Here is a 23,509-nt window from a genome sequence, read left to right as displayed (position 1 = left end):
GGTTGGAATAGTACTTGAAAGTGATCTTCATGGTCTAAATCCTAAGCTGCTTCTATGTGCCTTCTTCCTAGAGGCCTTTCTACCTCCATGTGTTCTCCTTTTCCCCAGACCTGTGCTCCTAAGAGAATCCCATAGAGGATCGTGTCCTCAGTAAAGACATTTTGATTATAGGGTTTTGTCACGGTGGGTAGGAACTCCTCCCAGCTATTGACGTCACTGCTCGGCTTGAATCAATGACTCATCCTTAAGAGCAGTATCTGGACACGTTGAGTACCTTCTAGTAGGTGAGGGAGACTTTTCTGTTCTGGGAGCCTTTCTCTAGGTAGTGAGTGCTGCTTTGGTCTAAACAGGAAGTTGGTCCTGGTCTGAAAGAACTTGTCTTATTTGGCACTTCTGTAGCCCTTGAAAGATGCATTATTAATATATTTTAAAAACTTGAAACAAATGGGGCACCTGGGTGGCTCAGTGGGTTAAGCCACTGTCTTCGGCTCAGGTCATGATCTCAGGGTCCTGGGATACAGCCCCGCATCGGGCTCTCTGCTCAGGGGGGAGCCTACTTCTCTCTCTCTGCCAGCCTTTCTGCCTACCTGTGATCTCTCTCTGTCAAATAAATAAAATCTTAAAAGAAAAAAAAAAAAAACTTGAAACAAATAAAGAGGATTCTGTAATGTGTGTGGTGGGGATCTAGGGGGAGGGCCAGGTGGAGTCCGTCCCAGGAAAACATTCATGCGTCCCTCCCATCCCCAGGTTTCCAAGCTCGAACTCTTTCCAGTTTCTTCCTTGCCACCTACTGACCCTACATGTCCCTTAGAAGGCTAATCTACTCCCTGTTCAGGAAATGGGGCATTTTGCAAGGTTGTCTCAGACCCTTTTAATGCCTTATTCTCTGCTCTGCTCCTGAAGTGCCCTGTTCTCCCCCACGGCTACCATTATCACCTCTGAGTAGGTAAGTCACAACCTTCCTTCCTCCTTTCCTTCCTTTGCTTTTCACCCAGATATCTGATTGATGTCTTCTCCTGGATCTCTTGAAGGAAAGTCAAACTCAAATTGTCCAAACAATTTTTACTCCTCTTGTTGCTCATCTAGTGTTTTCTATCTCAGTGAGCATCACCACTATCTATACCATCACAGGAGCCAGGAAAATCCCCAGGGGGATTTGTTTTTCATCTCCACCCCATACCCAGTTCGGCACCATCTTGACTTCTGAATAGCTCTGTAGCTCTGGTACACGTGCAGTTCTCTGCATAGCTACCATTACCATCTCAGCCCGAGCTACTCGATGCGCCATCTTCCCCCTGATCCCCATTCACCGCATGGCGGACTGACCAGTCCTTTCAGAAGGCAGATCTGATCACGTGACCCCATGCCTTAAAACTCTCTAGTTTCTTACTGAGAAGAGAAATGGAGTTCCTTGACTTGACCTACAGGATCCTGTTGAGTCTGGACTTCTTTCTCCTCCTCTGATAAGACTCATCTTAAACTATTACCCACACTCTCCTCACTCCAGCAAGCTGGTCTTCTTTCTGCCTATTACTCCGTAGGCTCTTTTTTACATTATTCCATCTGCCTAGAATCCTCTTTCACTCTTTCTTTGCTTTTTGAGTCAAATTCACTTGTAGTTACCATTTTCTTATCACCACTTGGGCCAACCTTTCCTGGCTAGGTTGATTGCCTTTCTTATAGACTCTATGATACTATATTGCTATTTTGTAGCCCTTTCTATAGGTACAAGTTAAAATTTTTATTCACGTGATCATTCATCTCTCCTTCTGTAGACTGTGACTTTTGTGAGCATAGGGATTCTGCTTCCTTTTACCCCCACCCCCAGTATTATAGTTGGCTTATAGATTGAGTGGAGGTCTCTTTACCAGGAACAGTCAGTATATACTAATTTCCCCTAGAAGTGTTGAGGGCATGGTAGTGTCACTTCCAGGTGATTGGGTTGGAGAGTTGACCAGGATTGGCATGACTGTCCACATCATCACCACCATGATCACCACTATCATCAATACCACCATCACGATCACAATCACTACCACCACCACAATCACCACCACTATCACTACTACTGCTACTATCACCACTGCCGTCATCATCATCATCATCATCATCATCAGGACCTTCTGGTGTTATGGACTAGTGGCCATTTTCTTATTATGGGACATAGCCAGTTGTTCATTCGTTCTCGATAAACATCTAGAGTTCTGATGATGTCGTCTCATATAATGATATTATATTTGTTCGTTTGTTGATCTTTTTAACTAACAAAAAAATAGAGATTTTGCTTCAGACCTTGGAGAGATTAGGACTTCAAATTAGAAAACCTACAAATCCTTCCAAAAGTTAAGAATTGCGATCTCATTTATTCATTTAACAAGCATTTACTGAGTGGTTAACATGGGAGGCATTGTATTAAAGGCTGGGAATACAGTGTCCTTATGGAACTTACAGTGTAGGGAAAGAGGCAATAAAAATGAATTAAAAAATATATATTAGGAATGTAAACACTCACATGAAAACAAAGTAATAGAGCAGAGCCTGAGGGGGCTATTCTTGATTGCATAAATTAGTCTCTCTTTTAATATTTCATTTATTTAAGAGAGAGCGTGAGTGTGAGTGGGGGGAGGGGCAAAGGGAGAAGGAGAAAGAGAAGCCGACTCCCCACTGAGCACAGAGTCCCACATGGGGCTCGATCCCAGGACCCCAAGATCATGACCTGACCTGAAGTCAGATGCTTAACCGACTGAGCGGCCCAGGTGCCCTGCCCTTTGCACCCCCCACCCCCATGTAACACACAGCATTAAAATCTCAATGGCTTATGGTAACAAGGATTTATTTTGAGTTTCCTCATTTATTTATGGGCTTTATTCACTTTGGACTGGTGAGGCTCTGAGCATCCTCCTCTCAACAGAACAAGTGGGTGAGGGGAGATGTACAGTAGCTCCTGGGGCCTCATCTCAGGCTTGGCCCCTGTCACCTCCCCCCACATTTCTCAGGCCACAGCCATGCCCATGACCTTTCAGGGGTTGGAAGTTGCTCCACCGACAGTGAGAAGAACTGAAAAGACACCTGGTGCGAGTGTGTGTATTTCCTGCTCTGGGGGAGGAGCAGAGTTGGAACCATCATGTCGTCCACCTGGAAGAGCTAGGGGATGCTCAGAGTAGGGGATGTGGAATCCATACATGGAGAGAAGGAGCTGTCTGTGGGAGGCTCTCAAGGAAGAGCTGAGGCCCAGGGCCCAGCTGGGAGGAGGCCCCACCGTAGAACAGGCTTGGAGGACCAGACGAAATAGGAAAGAGTCTAGTTTGGTTGGAGGGGCAGCAAAGGGGCAGCTGGGAGAGGCACTGGGCACCTGGTCAGCTAAGGCCTTGGAGGTCATAGTGAGGGTTTGGGCTCTGCAGTGGGAAGGGGGGGGTGACATTTTGTTTTCAAAAGAAAACTCTGGCCATATGTGGCATCTGTTGTAGGGCGCGTAGGCAAGCACGGCAGGTCTGCATGGCCGGCCTTCCAGAAGGATGACCTGAAACCCCCAGAGGATTTTGCTTGAAGGATTTAAAGGTGACCCCAGGAAACTGCAGGACAATGTAGCCCAAGCTCTGGCCCTTCACCGTGTTGTCAAGTGTGGACCCTTTCCGGGGCTGTGCCTCCCCAGGGAGCCAGGACTGATCCTGGAAAAGAGAATTCGGGGTGGGCCCCAGATATGTACAGCATTCTGACACAACCTCTTAATTCAGAGCAGAAGCCTCAATAAGGAATCACTTTAGAAGAAAGGCTCTGCTCTAATTTATTGTTTTTTCCCCTAAAGTTTAAACATTCTCTGCACTTGAGTGGCTGTTGCTTATGCATCAGCCTTATTTAGGCAATTTGCTATTGTGTGTGTGGTCCGATCCAGCCTGTTTCAGTAAAGTGTATGTTAGATGCTTGGAAATTGTCCAGTGGGCATTGTGTGTTGGGGAGGGGGGAGGAGAGGATGAGGGGGAGGAAAAAGAAGGAGAAGAGGGAGGTGAGAATGGGAGGGAGAGGGACAGAGGAGGAGGAAGAGAGGAAGAGAGAGAGAGGGCAAGAGAATTTTTGACTAACAACTCAAGCGTGATGTTCATAGATGAATAGTATACATTTAATTGAAGAATGGATTTTTTTTCCCAAACTTTGGCTATTGTCAGTCATATTGTAAGCACACCGACATGGTTTAAATTAGTATTGTGGAAGCAATAAACTGCAGAGGAGTGCGTGACTAAATTATTAAAAGGAATCCATGAGGACCAAGCACGAAACCATCTCAGCAAATAGAGAAACTTTATATGGAGCTTTTTGCCAGCTGTGTCCCTGGTCATTGAGCACAATGTGTGACAGTTTGCCCAGGGACTATTTTGGGAAAAACAGTCATTTCATTAAGGGTACAGCTTAGGTTTGAAATTTTTTTGGATCCCTTGCCAAGAAATTGGCATCCAAAAATGACAATATGAAAAATGTTCAGAGAATTGGAAACTAAGGCAGGGAATTCAGCTTACGCAATTTTAACTCTTACTAACCTGTGAGAAAAGGATATGGTGGAGTAATTTTACCATGTTAATAATTCACAATTTGTTCCTACTGTAATTTCTGTCATGCTCTTATGGATAAGTGGAAAAATCAGGAGCTTTAAAAGTGAAAGAGCTAAAATGAGATCTTGGCTTCATCACTTATGGGCAGTATGAGCTTAGGCAAGTCATTTCCCTTCCTTGTACCTAACTGGAGACATCTGTATACCTATAGCGCTTTTGAGAATAAATGAGATGATACATGATCATGTTTTCAAAATTGCAATTATGTGCAAATATGCATTATAACTTTCATTGACAGTAATGATGAGCTGAGGGTCACCAGTGAGCACCACAGTTATGGAGAGTGAGCAAGTAAGAATTTTGGCATTTGTTTTGTTTTGTTTTGTTTTCTTCTAGAGATTTTATTTATTTATTTGAGAGAGAGAAAGAAAAAGCACAAGCTCGGGTAGGGACAGAGGGAGAAGGACAAGCAAACTCCCCACTGAGCAGGGAGCCCGACGTGGAACTCAATCCTAGGACCCCGGGATCATGACCTGAACTGAAGGCAGATGCTGAACAGACTGAGCCACCGAGGCGCCCCACAGTTTCAACATTTTTGAAAATTCCTGAGACTATTTAATTGAATAATCAAAGAAAAAAGCTGAGGGCAAACGTTTCAGCTCTGACTCTGGGAGACTGGATTTGGAATATGGTGGGAAGCAGATTGTGACCCAAGGCAAGGAAAAATAAAATGAGAACAAATCTGCAGCAGGCTTAAATCTGATGTTTTTCTGAACTTCATAAGCCAATAAAGTACTTTGAGTCCCTCATCTTGTTCTCATTTCCACATATTACAGACCCATCAGCTTGGGATGATAAACAGTGCCCTGAACAGAGAGAAGCATCAGATGACTAGGGGCAGTGACAGGTGAGGGCCCCTGGGATGGGGCCCCTGGGTGCATGGGAGCCTATGGCAGGGTGAGGTCTCTAGGGAAGCCCCCACTCCCCCCATGTCTAACAGGAGCCCAGCCAGGCTCCCAGCAGAACTCAATGACTCAGGATCTATTTACCGCATTGAAGAGCAAATGAATTGATAGAGATAAAGGAGGCGTCATTGACCTAGAGTGAAATTCAGCGCATTGTTTTGATCCTAGTCACACCTTGTTTGTATGGTCTTCCTCTAGTTGGGTATCTTTTCACCCTGGTTCTTACAGCTTCTACCCTCGTGGGGCCTCCTTTAGGACTCTCTTTACTCTCATCTTGAGGTCATTTCTTCATTCAGTTCAGTTTCTTTTCCCCCTGGAGTGTTGGCTGCATACCTCGGCCTGCCTTTTGTACTGAAGACCCAAAGAAGAAAAGTCATCCTCTCCTATCCTTGAGTTTACAGCCTGCAGGGAAGATTGGTGTGCAAACCCAATAACCAACATTTCTCCAAAGAAGATATACAAATGGCCCATGAACACAAGAGCAGAAGCTCACCATCTTTAGTCATTAAGGAAATACAAATCAAAACCATAATGAGCTACTACTTCATATCTACCAGGATGGTTGTAATTAGACAGTAACAAGTGTCAGTGAGGATGTGGAGAAACTGGAACCCTCATGCATTGCCAGTGGGAATGGAAATTAGTGCAGCCACTGTGGAAAATACTATGGAAAAAAGGATAAATATAGAATTAACACATGACCTAACAATTTCTCTTCCAGGCATATACCTTAAAGAATTGACAACAGGGGTTCAGACAAGAATGTGTACATGAATGTTCATAGCAGCACTATTTCTGATAGTCAAAAAAAAAAAAAGGAAAACACCTCAAATGCCTATCCACTGATGAATGGATAAACAAAATGTGATATAGAGTATAGAGTCATAAAATGGAATATTATTTAGTCATCACAAGGAATGGAGTATAGATACATACTATAATATGAGTGAACTTTGAAAACATTATGTTAGGTAAAAGGCTTAATAGGCAAAAGTCACCTATTGAAAGATTCCATTATGTGAAATATCAAGACTAGGTGAATCCACAGAGACAGCAAGAGGAGTGGTGCCTGGGGGCTGAGGGGAGGCAGGCATGGGGCATGATGGCTGAATGGGTACAGGCTTTCCCCATGGAGAGGTGAAAATGTCTAGAATCAATGGCGATGGAGATGCACCATTGTGAATGTACCTAATGCCACTGAATTACACACTTTAGGTGGGTAATTTTATGTTATGTGAATTTTACCCCAGTAAAAATAAATTAAAGGCACCAGCAACTATTGGTGGCTTAATGAGGGCTATAAGAGATGCGTGGCCCTTGCACTTCAGGAACACGGTAGAGAGAGACTACCTCTGAGGCGCTGGGTGGGCAGGTGTGCAGCAGAAGGTGGCCTCATTCTCATCCAAGTAGCCTCCTCAAGAGAAAGGGAGTGTACTGCAGGCAGGGGGAGTGAAGCCGGTCAGACAGGGAAGTCTGAACAAGCATGGTTTGTTTGTGGAACATGAATATTCTGGCAGGGGTGGTGAGCCAAACATTTATTGAGCAGTTACTATGTGCCAGGTGGCATACAAAGGGCTTTGCATCAATTAGGTCATTTCATCCTCCTAATAACACGGATCTTTGTCCAGTCTTGCCGGTGATGATACTGAGTGTGAGAGAAAGTGATCTTTCCAGTGCCGGATGGAGCCTGCACCTGTATGAGTGCGTGAAGAGGACATACAAAGTCAGGAGTCTGCAAGAACGTGGGGATGAAGCTCCATCCCTCCTTGTTAATGGTACTTTATCAGATGTTCAAAGGTGTATTCCAGGATGGCAGGAGAAGCTTTGTTCTTAGAACCACATGTAAACCCCCTTTGTATTAGCATCTCTAGATATGTGTAGACACACACACACACGTATATACTCACATGTATATGTATAGACATTGGAGATATACAGAGAGATGTAGATAGTATGTATATAAAGTATATATATACTAAGTGCGTGTATGTATATTTACACACACACACACACACACATATGAACAAAGAAGCTTAATATAAGGAATTGGCTCATGAATTTATGGAGGCTGAGACATGTGCCCCTGCAGGCTCAGGAAAGCTGGTGGTGTAATCAACTCAGCCCCTAGGCCTGAGAACCAAGAGCACTAAGGGCAGGAGATCAGTGTCCCAGCTCAAGCTATCAGGCAGGAAGGGCCAATTCTGTCTTCCTCCTCCTTTTTGCAGCATTGAGCCCCTTAATGGATTGGACAATCATCACCCACATGGGGAAGGCAAATCACTTTAGTGAGTCCACTGATTCAAATGCTAATTTCCTCTGCAATGTCCCCCCCCCCCACACCCCCAACACACACACATACCAGACACACCAGAAATCCCACTGAGCCAAATATCTGGGCACCCTGTGACCCATTCAAGTTATCCATAAAGTTAACCACCACACACATGTTATGGATCTCTTGTATGTCAGGTTACAGAGACGTTGTGAGACTGTATTGCTTTTATATTATAGTTTTAATAATAGCTAAAATATACTTAAGCATATCAAGACCAGACTCTTGTGGGTTGCTTTGGCTCAACAGAACACGGTTTGAACACACCACTGTTCCCATTAACAGAAGCTATTTTTGGTCTTGTTCAATCATCTCGCATGTGCCTCTTGTGTCTTTGAGCAGATTAATATCTCCTCGTGGCACACTTTTATTATGCGTTGCATGTACTATGTGGTCAAAAATTGTTCCATCAGTGAGAAGCCCGTCTTCAGACCATCGCCATGAATCAGATGTGATGAATGACCATTCATCCAGCCCATTACATATTTCTGTCATGTCTCTTTATGAGCAATTTCATTTTTCAGCTTTGAAACTGTTGGAAATTCTTTATAATTCTAAATCCCTTATTTCATCTTTAAAAAAATAAACATCTCACCTTAGAATAATTTTAGATTTACAGAAAAATTGAAAAGGCAATAGAGTTCTTATGGATACCATACCCCATTTCCCCTACCATGAACATCCTAGTTTAGGATGGCACATTCCTCACATGAGTGAATAAATACTGATACATTATTATTCAAGAAGTCCATACTTTATTCTGGTTTTCTTTGTTTTTATCCAATATACTTCTTCCAACCCAGCATCCCACCCATGACACCATGTTACATTTACTTGTCTCATCTCCTTAGGCTTCTCTTGGCTCTGATGGTGTCTCAGGGTTTGCTTGTTTTTTTATGACTTTGAGGGGCACTAGTCAGGCATTTTGTAGAGTGTCCATCAACTTGGATTTTTCACATGTTTTTCTCACATTAAGATTAAGATTATGGGTTTTGGGAGATAAAGTGCCATGGAATCACATTGTATCGAGGGTACATACTGTAACATACCTTGTTACTGTTGATGTTCAACTTGGCCACCTGACTGAGGTAGTATTTGCCAGGTTTCTCTACTGAAAGTTACTCTTCCCTCTTTCCATACTGTAAACACAGAGAGGAAGCCACTGTGTGCTGTCTACATGGAAGGAGTGGAAAGTTATGGTCCATCTTCTTAAGCTTTATACCCTCTTTAACTTCTTCTCTTCTAGTCCCAGTGAAGGAGAGTATTTAGTCAATATAAAATGAGAATTCTCTCTCTGAAGATGACTCTATTTCTCTTCAGCTTTATGTTAAGGCACAGTTTCTCAACAGTGACACATTTGACCTTTGGGGCAGGGTAATCCTTTGTTGTGGGGTCGTTTTGTGCATTGCATGAAGTTTCTTGGCATCCCTGACCTCAGTGTACTAGGTACCAGCATCAAAGCACTTCCAACCAGCATAAATGCTTCCACAATTTCCAACTGTCCCTTTGGTGGTGGTGGTGGGGGTGCAGATTCCTCCTAGTCCTTGTCGCCACTGAGTACTGCCTTCCAGTAAATCAATACTTTGATGGCACTGGAAAGAAAGATCCTTCTCAGAGGTTAAAAAATATAGTAATATATTATTCCTTCTCCAGGTTCAAAACTATTATACTCCAGTAAGAATGTTCCCATTCATAAGTTAAACTTGATGAAAAACTCAGGAAACACATGTATTTATTCATTGCCAAAGTGCTGCCTGGTTCGAAGGATGGCACTATATAGGGGCACAGTACACGGAGTGTAGCCTCATAACATGTAGCATTAATGCTGTCCCTTGGAGTTGTGCAAGGCAGTTGCCTTGAAGTTGCAGCTCCTAAAGGCCATACCTAACTCCAGGAAGGCAGGCAAGGGCAGTTTCACCACACACCTGGGAGGAAGTGAACTTGAATATTTGTTAACAGTCCCAACGACCACCACGGCTTTGAAATATCACCCCCCCCCCAAAAAAGTACTCTCATGACTAAGGTATTATTGATGGATAAACATATATATAAATAATTCATGGGATATATTCTTACTTTGATGATAAAATTTCAAAATTACTTTTGGAACAAAATGAGAATCTTAAAACCCCCAGAGTTTTTTCATGGAGATGAAGGTACACAAAGTTTCAGCCAAGACTAAGCCAAAATTTCGGGTTTGGTTGTATCTGAATTATGTCTTGTCCAAGCCTCTTCCCAGATATGCTACCTGTAACAACTAAGTATCTCCCCTTACTGCAGAGGATTGTGCAATCAGAGTTTTGTATGAAGATTTTTGTACATTTGTGTCTCTGGGAGGGGGGATGGAGATCATAGTGACCTGCCCCTGCCTTCATGGACCAAGAGTGCTGAGCCCTGGGGAAAGAGAAAGTTGCCAATGAAGACCTGAAGGAGCTCTCTTCACAAAATATTTTGCAAGCTATGACTAGTTTTGTGTGGGTGCCTCGCTGATGTTGGAGCACAATGGTGTAGAGAAGGGGACACACCTCCTCGTCCTCCATAGGAAGTTATGCAGTAAAGTCCTACCAAAGTGAGCCCAACAGCATTCTGACAGTGGAGGGGGAAGGATGATAGGCCTTCCTCATGTGGGTTAGTGGGCAGTGGGCACTGACAGGGAGGCTGGGGTGGAAAAATAGTTGAGGGGCTCCTGTGGTCTCCCAGAAGAACCCAGGAAAGACCAAGGCAGAGGGCTCATCTCTGACAGATAAGCAGCTGAAGTTTTGGAGCCAAAAGAATGTCAGCATGAATCTAATGTAGTCTCATTTATATCCAAAGGCTTGTGAGGACTAGGGAAATTCCAGTTGTATAAGGATTTAAGAAAAATGTTAAGGAACACATGGAAGGGAAGGACTGAGCTAAATGAGTTGGCGGATGTGAAATGTGTGAATTGTAGCCTTAGATAAAATGATAGATCTTTGATTTCGATGTTTGTTCTTGAGAAGAATAGTTTCTTTTGGCTGTTAAATCACAGTGTTGGCACCTGGGTGACTCAGTCAATTAAATGTCTGCCTTCAGCTCAGGTCATGATCTCAGGGTCCTGAGATGGAGCCTGGCATCGGGCTCCCTACTCAGCAGGGAGCCTGCTTGTCTCTCTCCCTTTCCCTCTGCCCCTCCCCACTGCTTGTGCACATACACACTCTCTCCCTCAATAAATAAATAAGATCTTTTTTTTAAAAAATCACACTGTTAGGACTAATATTGACTATTATGTTAAAAAATGGATATTTAATAGTTTGGTTTAATTACAGTATTCTGAAAGTATGGTTTAGCAAGTGTATGTCTGTGTAGAAACACAAATATGACCACCAGTAAGGTACACCTGTGTCACAATATGCATGTGTGGAATTATATGCTGTGGGCAAGTCTTGACTCAGTGCATATCTGCTTAATATGTATCTTCTACTTAGAACTCTTGATGAACATAAGTGTCTTCTGTTAGAGGCGTGTGGTTTGGTTCTCGGGTCTAGCAGCATTCTTCGGCTGTTCTCACGCAATGAAGTGGACCACTTGTTTCCTGGGAATGGTGGAACGTTCCCTTCTCACCCACCAAGTTTCCAAGGCTAAAGTGTTGTTTGTGATGATTTGATGTTCATTCATGTGGTAAAGTTTATTTTTGTTAATTGCCTGTGAGTCAGCATCTACACAATGCTCTTCCAGGAGAACGCAGCCCACTCTCTACTCTACACACTTTCAACTTTCTTTATGTATAGAAGGGAGAGCTTGGAGAAGCATCTTTGAAGTCCTCAGCCTCCAGAAGTGAGACTGAGGCATGTCCCCAGAGCTATCATTGTGGACGTGCAGCACGACACAGAACTAAAATTGGAGACATGGGGCACCTGGGGGGCTCAGTTGGTGAAGCATCTTGCTTTCAGCTCAGGTGATGATCCCAGGGTTCTGGAATTGAGCCCTGAGTCAGGCTCCCTGCTCAGAGGAGGAGTCTGCTTCTCTCTCTCCCTCTGCCTCCCCCCCAACTCATGTTCTCTCTCTCTTGCTCTCAAGTAAATGAATAGAATCTTAAAAAAAAAATCCGAGACACAGTGGACCTACAGCTGGTGGGCTAGAGGAAGAACTGAGAACAGCAGTTGATGAAAGAATGCTAAGGCACTTTTGTTAAATATAAGATGTACATGTGGATAATTTAAAGAAATGGAGAAGGGAAATCTGATTTTTGAATCCTGATAAATTAGGAGCAACTATCAGAAGACAAAAATAGAAGGTACCATTTTAAACAAGGAGCTTGATCTATCCAGTGGAAGGCAGGAAAGGAGAAGGAAAACCCAAAGAAGGCATAGTAGTTGGGGAAAAAAGTAAATTAAGATGGCAGAAATAAATCTTAATGTATCAAAAAGTAATTTCAATAAAGATTAATTCCCCAGTCAAAAAACAGAACTACTCAGATTGGATACAGTACATAAAATGTGGCAATATTTTTTCAGTAAGAGAGTAGTGAAAGGAAAGAACCCTGGTTAGACTAAGGACAAAACAATGAAAAAGTATATATATTTTAGAAAAGTGGGAACCCAAAGAAAGCTGGAATAGCAATGCTAATATCTTTTTAGAAAATATTTTATTTATTTACTTGAAAGAGAAAGTCACAGAGAGAGAGAGTGAGAGGGCATACACGAGTGGGGGCAAGAGCAGAGGGGGAGGGAGAAGGAGATGCTACTCCTCGAGCAGATTCCTTTCTGATCACGGAGCCCAGCGTGGGGCTGGATCCATGACCCTGAGATCATGGCCCGAGCCAAAGTCAGAGGCTTAACTGATGAGCCACTCGCCCCAGCAGTGTTAATATCTCATGAAATAAGACTAAAAGGAAAAACCACTAAGGACAAAGAAGGCTGTGACATACTTACAAATGTAACAATAGAACAAGAATCCCTAGTCATAATGAACATAAATCCACCTGATGGCATCTCTGTAATATATACAAAATGGTCACATTATATTACTGATAGAGCTATGGGAGGAAAGGGTTAAGTCAACAATTGTTGGCAGTAATTTTAAAACAGTTCTCTCAAGCTGATGGGTTAAGCCGACCAAAGATAAGCAAATATATATAAAGATCCAAGTGAGACATTAGGGTGGGAAAATAATAGACATGTGTGAAATTCTAGGCCCAACAAACAGTAAAGATCTACTTTTTTGGAGACTGGCTCATTCACAAGAAAATATTTACTACTTTACTAGGTCACCAAGGAAGCTTCTGATTCCAAAGAATGCTATTTTAATGCAGAATATATTTTCTGATGAAAATGTCATAAAATGAGAGATCAGGATCAAAAGAAAGCTAAAATATCTCATATGTGTCTAGAACCTATTTCAGGTTAAAACAAAAATCTTAAGGGAAATTCTCAAATACTTCGAATTAAACAGTAATTTGAAAACCACCTATCAGCATGTGTAAGATAGCTAAAGTAATACTTAGAGGGAAAATATAGCTTTAGATACAGTTATTTGAAAACAAGAAAAACTAAAAACAATTGATCTAAGGGTTCACAAGAAGAAGTTGGAAAAAGAACACACAAAGAAAAATAAGGGCAGCTATAAGAAATTTAAGATAAGAAATTTGAGAAAAACTTAACAGAGAAGATTAATAAAACCCAAATCTGATACTTTGAAAACACTGTAAGAGGCACCCTCTGGCCAGTCTGATCCGGATAAAAAGAGAATAAGCAAATAACAAAAATGTGGAATGAAAAATGGGGAAACGAAGTAGATAGAGCTGAGGAAAAAACATGACTATTAGGAACAACTATCCATCAACAGATTTGAAAACATCATGAAATAGATACTTTAATGGAAAATTATAGAATACCAAAGTACGGCAAGAGAAACTGAAAAAAATTGAATAGCTCAATAAGCAATCATGACATTAAAATGGCAATTAAGTTCCTTTTCCCATGAAAGCCTCAGATCCAGTGGTTTCATAGGTTCTACCCAAGGTAAAAAAAAAAAAAAAGACAACTCTGGGAAATAGAAAAAGAGTGAAGACATTAGAAATCGTTTTATGAGACAAGTGTATTAGGCACTTGAGATTTTGTCAGGGTCTGTACAATGGGCCATTTGGCATTTAAACACAGATCTAAAAATGCAAAGTGAACTGTTAGCTCAAAATATGAAAGGGTAAAAGTAATAGATGATCATGGAGAAGTTAGTCTAGAAAAGCAAAGATGGTTTAACCCCCCAAAACGTATTGCTGTGTTAATCCCAAGGAGAAAAATTACTTGATAATCTCAGATATATAAAAGGCATTTTTATAAAATTCAACATCAATATACGATAAAACATCTTTCACATTATATCTAGGAGGGTACTTCCTTGATGTGGGAAAGATTTATGCCTCTGACCTATCTTAAACTTTGGACTCATCCCCTTTAGGATTCAGAACATATGCTGTTGCTGTTTTAACATAGTATCAAAGGTCCTGGAAACCTCTATGAGCTAAAACCCAAACAAAACAAAACAATGTCAGTCTAATGATTGGGAGAGAGGGCATTCAGTTGTCATCTAGTGATGGATGATATTATCTAAAGAGAAATTAGGAAGAACCACCAGGAAAAGATTAGAATAAGGTAGCTCAGAAAATTGGCAAAGACACAAATAACTCAGAAAAATCAATTGTACTTTCCATACCACCAGTAACTAATCAGAAAATAAAACAGAAAACAAGATGCCTTCATAATGGCAAAAAAAATTTAAATTGTCTTGGAATTAATAAAGAATAAACATCATATCCACAAATAACATTTATGAAAATACTAAATGGAGAGCTTCTCCATGCTTATGGAGTGCTTTAACATTATGAACGTATCGGTTCTCTCCAAACTAATGCACGTGTCAGTGTGATCCAAACAAAATTCCAGTTAGATTTTTTTTAAAAGATTTTATTCATCCATTCGACAGAGATCACAAGTAGGCAGAGAGACAGTCAGAAGAGAGAAAGAAGGGGAAGCAGGGTCCCCGCTGAGAAGAGCCCAACCCAGGGCTCCATCCCAGGGCCCAGGATCGTGACCTGAGCAGAAGACAGAGGCTTTAACCCACTGAGCCACCCAGGTGCTCCTCCAATTAGATTTTTTAAGGGATGTGCCAAAATTATTCTACAGACAAGAAGAATATGGGTTCATAAAAAGCTAGGTCACTTTAGAAAAGAGGAGGAAGAAATATTCATTACTAGATACGAAGACACAGTAGAAACATGTGGAAATAAAAACAGTGTGCCAGTGGCTTAAGGACAGAGTAGTAGATGAACTGAACAGAGAGATTGTGTAGACTGATTCCTTTGTATCCATATTCATATACATTTATAACAACTCGATAGGATAAAGGTCAATGGGCAACAGGACAAATTACATAGCAGAAGGTGTTGAGAAAATTGAATTTATATGGAGATAACAATGCTACCTCACACCATATATCAGGTGGAGGCTGGAAGGATGGAAAGCCTGAATGTGAAAAGCTACACTGGCATGCTAATAGGAGAAAACAGCGGGGGAAGAAAGACCTCAAAAGAACAAAGCTTGAATAATTGATGTAATCAATTAGCCTGAGTAATTGATGGTTCTGATTACACAAAACTTCAAGAGTTATGTTTAAAAAAGACGACATAGACAAGGTTAATAGATGAAAAATTAAGGAAACATACCTGCAGTGTCTAAGACCAATGAGAGACCAATACACAGACTACAAGGAACTCTGTCAATAAAGAAGTAAAAGAGAAGAGTGTATAGAGAAACATGGGCAAAGGGTATGAATGGCCATTCACAAGATGGGGTGAACTGATCTGGCCGACAAGATTATGAAGAGATGCTCAGACCCAGTAATATTCAGAGAAGTGCAAATTAAAAGAATAGGCTAACATTCTATTTCCATTTTATTTATTATTTATTTATTTTTAAAAAAGATTTTGTTTATTTATTTGATAGATCACAAGTAGGCAGAGAGGCAGGCAGAGAGAGAGAGAGCGGGGAAGCAGGCTCCCCGCTGAGCAGAGAGCCCGATGCGGGCTCGATCCCAGGACCCTGGGATTATGACTGGAGCCGAGGGCAGAGGCTTTAACCCACTGAGCCACCCAGGCGCCCCTCTATTTCCATCTTAAATAGCAAAAATTGATAACCATTTTAATTGGATAATGGGGGTTGGTGGGATATGGGAAATAGGAGCCCTCATGTCCTCTTGATGGGAATGGGGACTGGTCAGGCATCCAAAAGACCAGGGCTGAGGCAGGGCTCACTCAAATGATGTATTTGCACAGGGACTCAGAATCCCACTCGTGGGGGAATCTCAGAAAAAAACCTTTGCATGAACGCTGAGAAAGATAGAGATGCAAATGTCTAAAGCTTACTGCTTGTGGAGTACATCTGTGTGTCAGTAAGGAGAGAGACAGTTCAGTAACACGGGGTGGATTTGGTTATCATGGAACACGCGGCGGTAGTGAGGCCACAGATCACTGGTCTTATAACAACAGGGATAGAACTTCGAAGAAGAGTGTCGAATTAAAAAAGGACAAAAACAGGTCTACAGCCCATTCTGACTCATGTAAATTAACACACACGCACACACACACACACACAACACAGTTCTGCATTTGTTACAGAGATAACCTACAAATTTGAGGACACATATTAAATATACTGGAATTGTTGCCTGTGAGGGATGGGGAATGGGAGCAGGAAATTAGAAAAAAAAAAAAAAAGCCATGAGTAGCATTGATGCTACAGCCCGTGAACCAAAGTATGAGATAAATTTAGCCATCAGCCTCTGAAATCCAGAAAGCAAGGCAAATTAACTACATTGGGATATTTCTGAGCATGTGTGTTTTCTCTGGTTTGCCCCCAAACATGGACAGCTTAAAATAGGTGGTTTTTAAACTTTGAAGTCACCCTTGAAAGAAAGAACTCAATTTCCGGTTGCCGCAATTTGGAGGAAGCAAGCAGTTTACATCCTGAATTGAGACGGGGCCGGGCTGGTGCTCATCACCTGTCCCCACACCTGGTTTTACTTGGCCTTCCACTGTCGCCCATGGAAACATTCCACGGAAACCTTCTGTTTTCAGAATCAAGGCTTCGGAGCAGGCACCCCCCTCCCCACACAGACTTCCTAATTGATTGATGCCCTCACTCCCATCAGGCTGCATCGGTTATATTAGCAACTTTACGGTCTGATATCTGATCCCCTGGCAATCCCAGTGGGCGAATGCAGGTTGTTACAGACAACCGGGTCCTCAGACGATGTCCAGGTTTCCCAGATAATAACTTCTCAAGATTTATTTTTTTCATTAAGGGTCCGTTGGATTCCTTAAATTTTATTTGTAACATGGTACAAAGCAGATTAATGGAATGCCAGGCACTTTCTCTTCTGAAGTGGCCTTTGTCCCCTCCTAAGGTAAAAACAAACAATTACGGGGCCCCTGATAGGTCAGCTCATCTCACTCCTGCCTTAAGCTTACGTTGCAGCTATCCTGGTATCTGGGTCCTCTTTTCAGAAAACTCTTGGCCAGTGTATTTTCCCACTTTTATTTGATCCCCATCGTGGGGGTATTTTCCTTTATGGCGATCCCATGTCCTCCGGGAGACAGATTTCGTTATTATTTCTGTGAACACTCAGAGCATCTGGAAAATATCCTTTGTTCAATAAATGTTCCTGAACCTAAGCATATTAATAGCTCCCCAAGCAGCCTTTATTGCTCTCTCTAATCAATTTTTGTTATATCAACCTTTCGAACGGTGATAATATGGGGAAGGTTGTAATTCTAGGTACTTAGCAGATTTCCTAATAATAACTCATTTGGTTATTGTGCATGTCCATGGGGTTTATCCAAGTGTACGGTTCACTGGGAGACCCCAATGTTCTTCCTCCAGGTGTGGTGTTGATTTGGTCTTTGTCATTCAGATAGGATTGGTGGTAGTAGATGTTGCTTCTCAACAGATGACCCATCTCTTAAGTTGTAGGAACGTGCCATGAAGGTAGAACACCCCATTCATTAAAAGTATTAATATTGCTATTTCTCAGAGTGACAAGTTCAGGGGTCACGGAGTTCAAGGCCTTTAGTAAGCACACCTGTGCTCCCGGGACCCTAAGCAGAATAATGGGGCATCTTGACAATTTCCAGTTCCCTTGATCATGAGCCTATCTCTGGGTCTATGCATTTGTAAAACCTTGCTGTGCTTGCCAGGCGACTCTACCTCCGATTAGTGGGATGATCTGGGATGAATTGAAGCAATAGTTGGCTGGTCTCCCTCAGCCTCCACGTCCTCATCTCCGAGACAAGAATTTCTGCATTCACTTAGCAAGCACTCACTCAATACTTAGTATGTGTGAGGTACTGTTTTAGGAGGTGGGAGCAGAGCTGCAAACAAGAGAGGTCAGGGGATGTGGGGGTGACGGTGTGGCCAATAATCTCCAAGTGGGGCTGGAAAGCCCATGGAAACTTCACGGGAGAGTGATGGGGGCTGGGCTTCAGACAGGGTGTATGGGAATCCACATGGAGGTGAGTACAAACGCCGGCCGGTGCAGATCTCCTGCCTGGCATCTCTCTCCACCCCTCTCTTACTCCGCTTGGTCCCAGGAAGCCACTGGGATTATTTCCCAGCAAGCACAGGGACAGCCCGTGGCTGTGGTTTAAGGTTCCCGGAGATTGGGTGGGCCCCAGGGAGAACAGGGCATTGTCCCCCAGGTCCGTGTTCTTCCTCAGCCAGCTTCCCCTGTAGGCTTCTTGTGGATCTTGGACAATTCTCTTTATCTTGGTCCAGGCTCTGCTTCCTGAAGTGAAAGTAGGGGATTCTATGGGGGCCCCTCTGCCTGAGACACACCACAATCTTAAATTCAGAGAGGCATTCTTCAGCTTCATCGGGGATCGCGCTTTGGGAAGAGAAGAAGCTACTCCAGTGGTTGGGATTGAACTGGGCCTGGCCATTCCCTGTGGCCAGGACCAGTCTTCCTGGAGCCCCGGCTTTTCCTCCACGTTGTACAGAGGCTTGGCTCAGACTCCCTGCTTCATAAAACCACTTAATATGTAGTCACTTGATAGACTGAGAATATCTCTGGTGCTATTACTTTGTGGTCCCTTTGGAAGGGACTGTGAAATATGATTGAAAGGCACAGAGAAGGAAGGCAAAGAGAAGTGGGATGGCAAGTCAGCAGAAATCAAGTTTGAGTTGGTGAACCACTCCGTGGAGTGAAAGCCAAGTCCCTGGAAATAAATCAAAATGAGCAAATACATTTTTATATTATCCTTATTTCAATATTTGTTACATCCATTCCAGCACAGAGGCCCATCGACCTTTTCTTGGGGACGTTGCTTCTTGGACTGTTAGCTTCTGTTTTCCTAAAGCAAGTCATCACTTGAACTCCCTGGCGTTGTTCTTGACCATGAAGCCTGCAGGGTACATGCATGGGGGAGACTAATGCCTTCTCCAGGGCTGCCGATCTGTGCCTGAGTCAGCTAAGTCTAGGAGCCTTGAAGGCCCAGCAAGCCAACACAAACAGGCTGATTCCCCTGAACTCGTCAAGAGGGCTTTAGCTGGGCTGCAGAAAATTCCAGTGATTTCTCCTGGAAAACATGGGGCGCCTCACAGCTCAGATGTGTCACAGCAGATTGGCAGTGAGTATTCCTTTTTAGAAGAAAAAAACAAATGAAACACTGACTCTGCTGTAGGAGATAACAATGATCCCAATTTGAAAATACTCAGCACAGAGATTTTCACGTTGGGCATTCTGACCAGTACCTGGAATGTGAAGAAGGTAAATTCATGAACTGGGTCATATTTCAAGCCCGATGAAGAATGTGCTCCGGGAACATGACAGAACGGCCCAGAACCACGTGGACTTCTTGAGGCAGCCGGGTCAGACATCCAAGTCAAGTTGGGGCATGAGCAACCTCTAACATCTAAAGGAGTGTTTACTCCTTGTGAGTTTATCCTCCGATTTTTAAAAAATAGTGTTTGCTGACATACAGCCTTCATTAGGCTGCCAGAGACTTAAGATAATAGCAGGAAGTTCTGCCCAGATAAACCCAACATGGTAGTGAGGGAAGAAGGAGCCTTCGTCAATTAAATCATTAGTGGATATTTGAAATGCCTTCGTAATGGGGCGCCAAGGCAATCCCGCATGGGAAAATAAAGGAGAAACCCCAACTTATCTCATTCCACCATTCTTTCGGGGGCCTGAAGACTCTCCCTTGAACTCCCTCTGTTTATAGATGGCGAGGAACAAGGTTTATTTGAACCGGTTTTGCTTTGAGTTTGTATGGGTTTTTCCTCTCCACTGCAAGATGTATTCTGGAAGTTTCTGCGTCTCTGAGCCTGGTTTTTCTTTTCTGTAGCCTTGCCAGAGTTTATCACCACTCACTTCTGGATAGTGTTAATGTTGCAGTCGCTTCCTGTCTGCGAAACAATTGTAACATTCACCAGAGTGCTGGGTGTTCGGGCCACATGGGGGATTGTTGCCTGAAACGGCTGAAAAAGTTCCTAAGAAGTCAGTGCAAGATGCTGACACTGTTTATAGAGAAATGTTGCTTCGGGTTCCACGTGCGCCCATCAAATAAATGGGGAAACGAAAGCGTACCCATCAACAGACCGAAGGGGGAAGCCCAACTGTTAGCCTTTACCCAAGAGCACGTCATGGGGCCATCCCTCCCTTGGCCGCATTGCAGCGAGCGTGAGTCCGTAAGGAAGGGATGCTCCAGAAGGAAGTCCGGTAATGTAAGCAGTGGCTCTCTCACTTCAGCGAGCATCGCCGGCAGAACTCAGGAGGACGTGCAGCGCGGGGCCCGGTCCCAGAGTCTCTGATTGTCAGGCATGAATGGTGGGATGAGGGTCCTGAGAATCTTGCATTCCGAACTAGTTCCCAGGTGCTGCTGGCGCTGCTGGTCCAGGGAGCCTATTTTGGAAACGACCCATCTCCGTAAGGTCCAAAGGGAAGGGCCTGCAATTCCTCGGTGGACTTAAGACTTCACCTCTCTCATCCCCTGTCAAAGAGAAAACATGGGAGATTATTTTGTTGTTTTCAGTGTGAATCCAGACACTTCTCGCTTCCTGAATAGACGCATTCCAACAAAGCAACGTACAAATGAATGAAATACAAGGGAGCAAAAGATGGTACAGATGACTCAAGCGCGATGAATCTTAGGTGCTTGCTGATCTCTTCTCTAATGTCGGGACTTCTTTCCTCAAAGTGGAATTCCCCAGGAAGGCGAAGCTGGAGCCCTGGTGTAGGGCAGAGGCTCAACGTCACACCCACGGCATGCTGGGTGTAAGGTCCTGGGGCTGGTGCGGAGCCATTTTCATGGTTCTCTGAGCTCTCCTCCCAGCTTCCCAGCCTCTTGGCATCCTGTCATTCCATCTCCACCCCTGGCCCGTCCCTCCTCAATAGAAATTCTCCTGTTCCTGTAGACCGACTAGTTCTCTATGACACACTCCTAGACTACAGCTCCGCTCTTGTCATCCAAGTTGTTAAATGTGTGGCATTAGTAGACATCTGTTGTCTGACATCATCTGTAGAAGTTGCCTGAATATTTTGTCATGCCCGAAGCCTGCTCTTAGTTTAAGTCTTCAGTGATGGAAAATAGACCAGTGCTCTGGTTTACCCATTCTCCCCCCACCCCACGTTCAAAATGCGACACACACACACACATACACACACACACACACGGTTGAAATGTGCACGGATTTTCAAATATAAGGGTTTATAAGTGGGAACAAGTAGTGAATTTTTGTGATGGTGAAAGTGTCATAGAATTCTACTGCTTGTCTTCCTCTCTTCAAAACGGGGAGTTACTGGGGACCCATGGAGACAGGAGTCATCTTGCTTCCAAAACTGTGGGTGGCACTCATGAATTATTTCTTCCGGAACGTTTTAAAGGAATTTGTAAAATGTAAAGGATTCGTTATCTTAATGATCTAAAACATGTCAGAAGCATCAGGATTACCTCTTCTGTTTTCTGAGCTGGTAGTTCACGATAGGATTGAGCTACAGATAAACTCACAGGTGTTGCTGCCTGAGGCTTAGAAATTAGAGAGGGAGAGGAGAGGCAGCCTGAGCTGGGGGTAACTCATCCAGTGCAAGCGGGGCGAGCCTGGGGGACAGAAAAGAAACAAGGCTTTTTATCGTCTCTGAGTTACGTCTGTGGCTCAAAGACTTATCAGGCTTTGGAAGCTGCTGGCATTTCTAAAGAAGTCAGCAATCGTCATCTACTTCCCTCCATTATTTCCTTTTTCATCTCCTTTTCACCCTGTCTCTTCTCTGCCCTGTCCCTTGCACAGTGTGGGCTGCCTTCTGGTTCCGCTTCCCCTTCCCTGCAGGGAGGCCACGTGTCAGTCCTCGTGCATTGCCCCAGTCCACCTGCTCAAAGGAGTCTCACCCAGAACGCCTCGGGCTCCCCTGTGCTTTCTCATAAATGTGCTCCAAAGGATAATTGTGGTTTCTCAGTTACAAGCTCGATATGAGGCGACAGTTTCGTGGTCAGTCCAGCTGTATTCGGAGTAAAAATTAACCACGCTTGTCTGCGCTCTGCTTACTGAACTGTAGGGCTCTACCTTTTTCTGGCTGATTTAGCTTTCCCTCCCCTGGGGAGTGCGCAGCCGGAATCCCCTGGCCTGCCCAGAAATCAGCTCCCACTGTCATTCGTTGGTTAGATGGTGGGGCTTGGGAAGGGGTCCGGCGTGTTCCTGTTGATCTCTGTGATGAGTTGCAGGAAACCATTGTTTCTCATAAGGCAGAAGGACTACGTGTTCTCCTCGTAGGAGCAGCGGTATTCCTGAATCATATTCTTTGCTCTGGGCTGGTTCTGTCCCTATTTTCCTCTGGATCTTGCTTGAGGTACGTTCTCAGTCTTTGAGTGATTAAGGAGACAGCCGGGAATGGACCTGTTCAGAAGGGACCTGTGGGTTATTGGGAACTTTGTGGTTTTAAACACCACTCCACAGGTTCCAAAGAGGTTGTGTTTAGGATCAAAGTACACTTTCTCTCTCAAAGACTCTCCCAGGAGAAATATTTTCAGAAGTCACAGAAGCGTAAACTCCAAATGGAGAAGAGCCTCCAAAGGTACCATCCAAATGTGTTTCTTCATCTTCCCCGTTCGCCTATCTCAACTGTGTTCTCCTTCTGGAAATCCAGTGTTCATTTCGATCAGGCACTGAGAAGGGGCACAGGGAGCAGCCCAGGCCAGAGGTTGTGTGGACATCAGCTCGAGAAGGGGATGCCTCTGCCATCCTGTGGAGTGCATTTCCTCCCTGGCTTTATCAGGACTCTCTGTGTCATCTCCCCGAGTCTATAGATGGGTGGAACACAGAATACTTCCACATGTCTGCCGGCGCAGCAATCTTCCAATCTCTTCTCTGTTTCTCAAGTAAAGAAATCAAATTGCCTTCAGTAACATCAATGCCTTTAGTCACGCCTCGTCCTGCGTGCTTGATGCTGAGCTAACAGTTTGGGGACAGATATGAGCCAGGCACCTGCTTGGAATTTGCTTTCTGGGGTTTGCAGGGTGTGACACAGAAGGGTGACAGGGTACAGTGGGAAAACACAGAGGAAAGGGACGAATGTAGTTCCAAGTGGAAAAGCTTGGGTGGAAGATTTCCTAGAGAAGAAGGCTCAGGAGCTGTGTCATGACCCATGAAGCGCTGTGGATCTGG

Source organism: Neovison vison, chromosome 2 (genome assembly GCF_020171115.1).
Source record: "Neovison vison isolate M4711 chromosome 2, ASM_NN_V1, whole genome shotgun sequence".
NCBI lineage: Eukaryota > Metazoa > Chordata > Mammalia > Carnivora > Mustelidae > Neogale > Neogale vison.
This window is presented reverse-complemented; position numbering follows the sequence as displayed.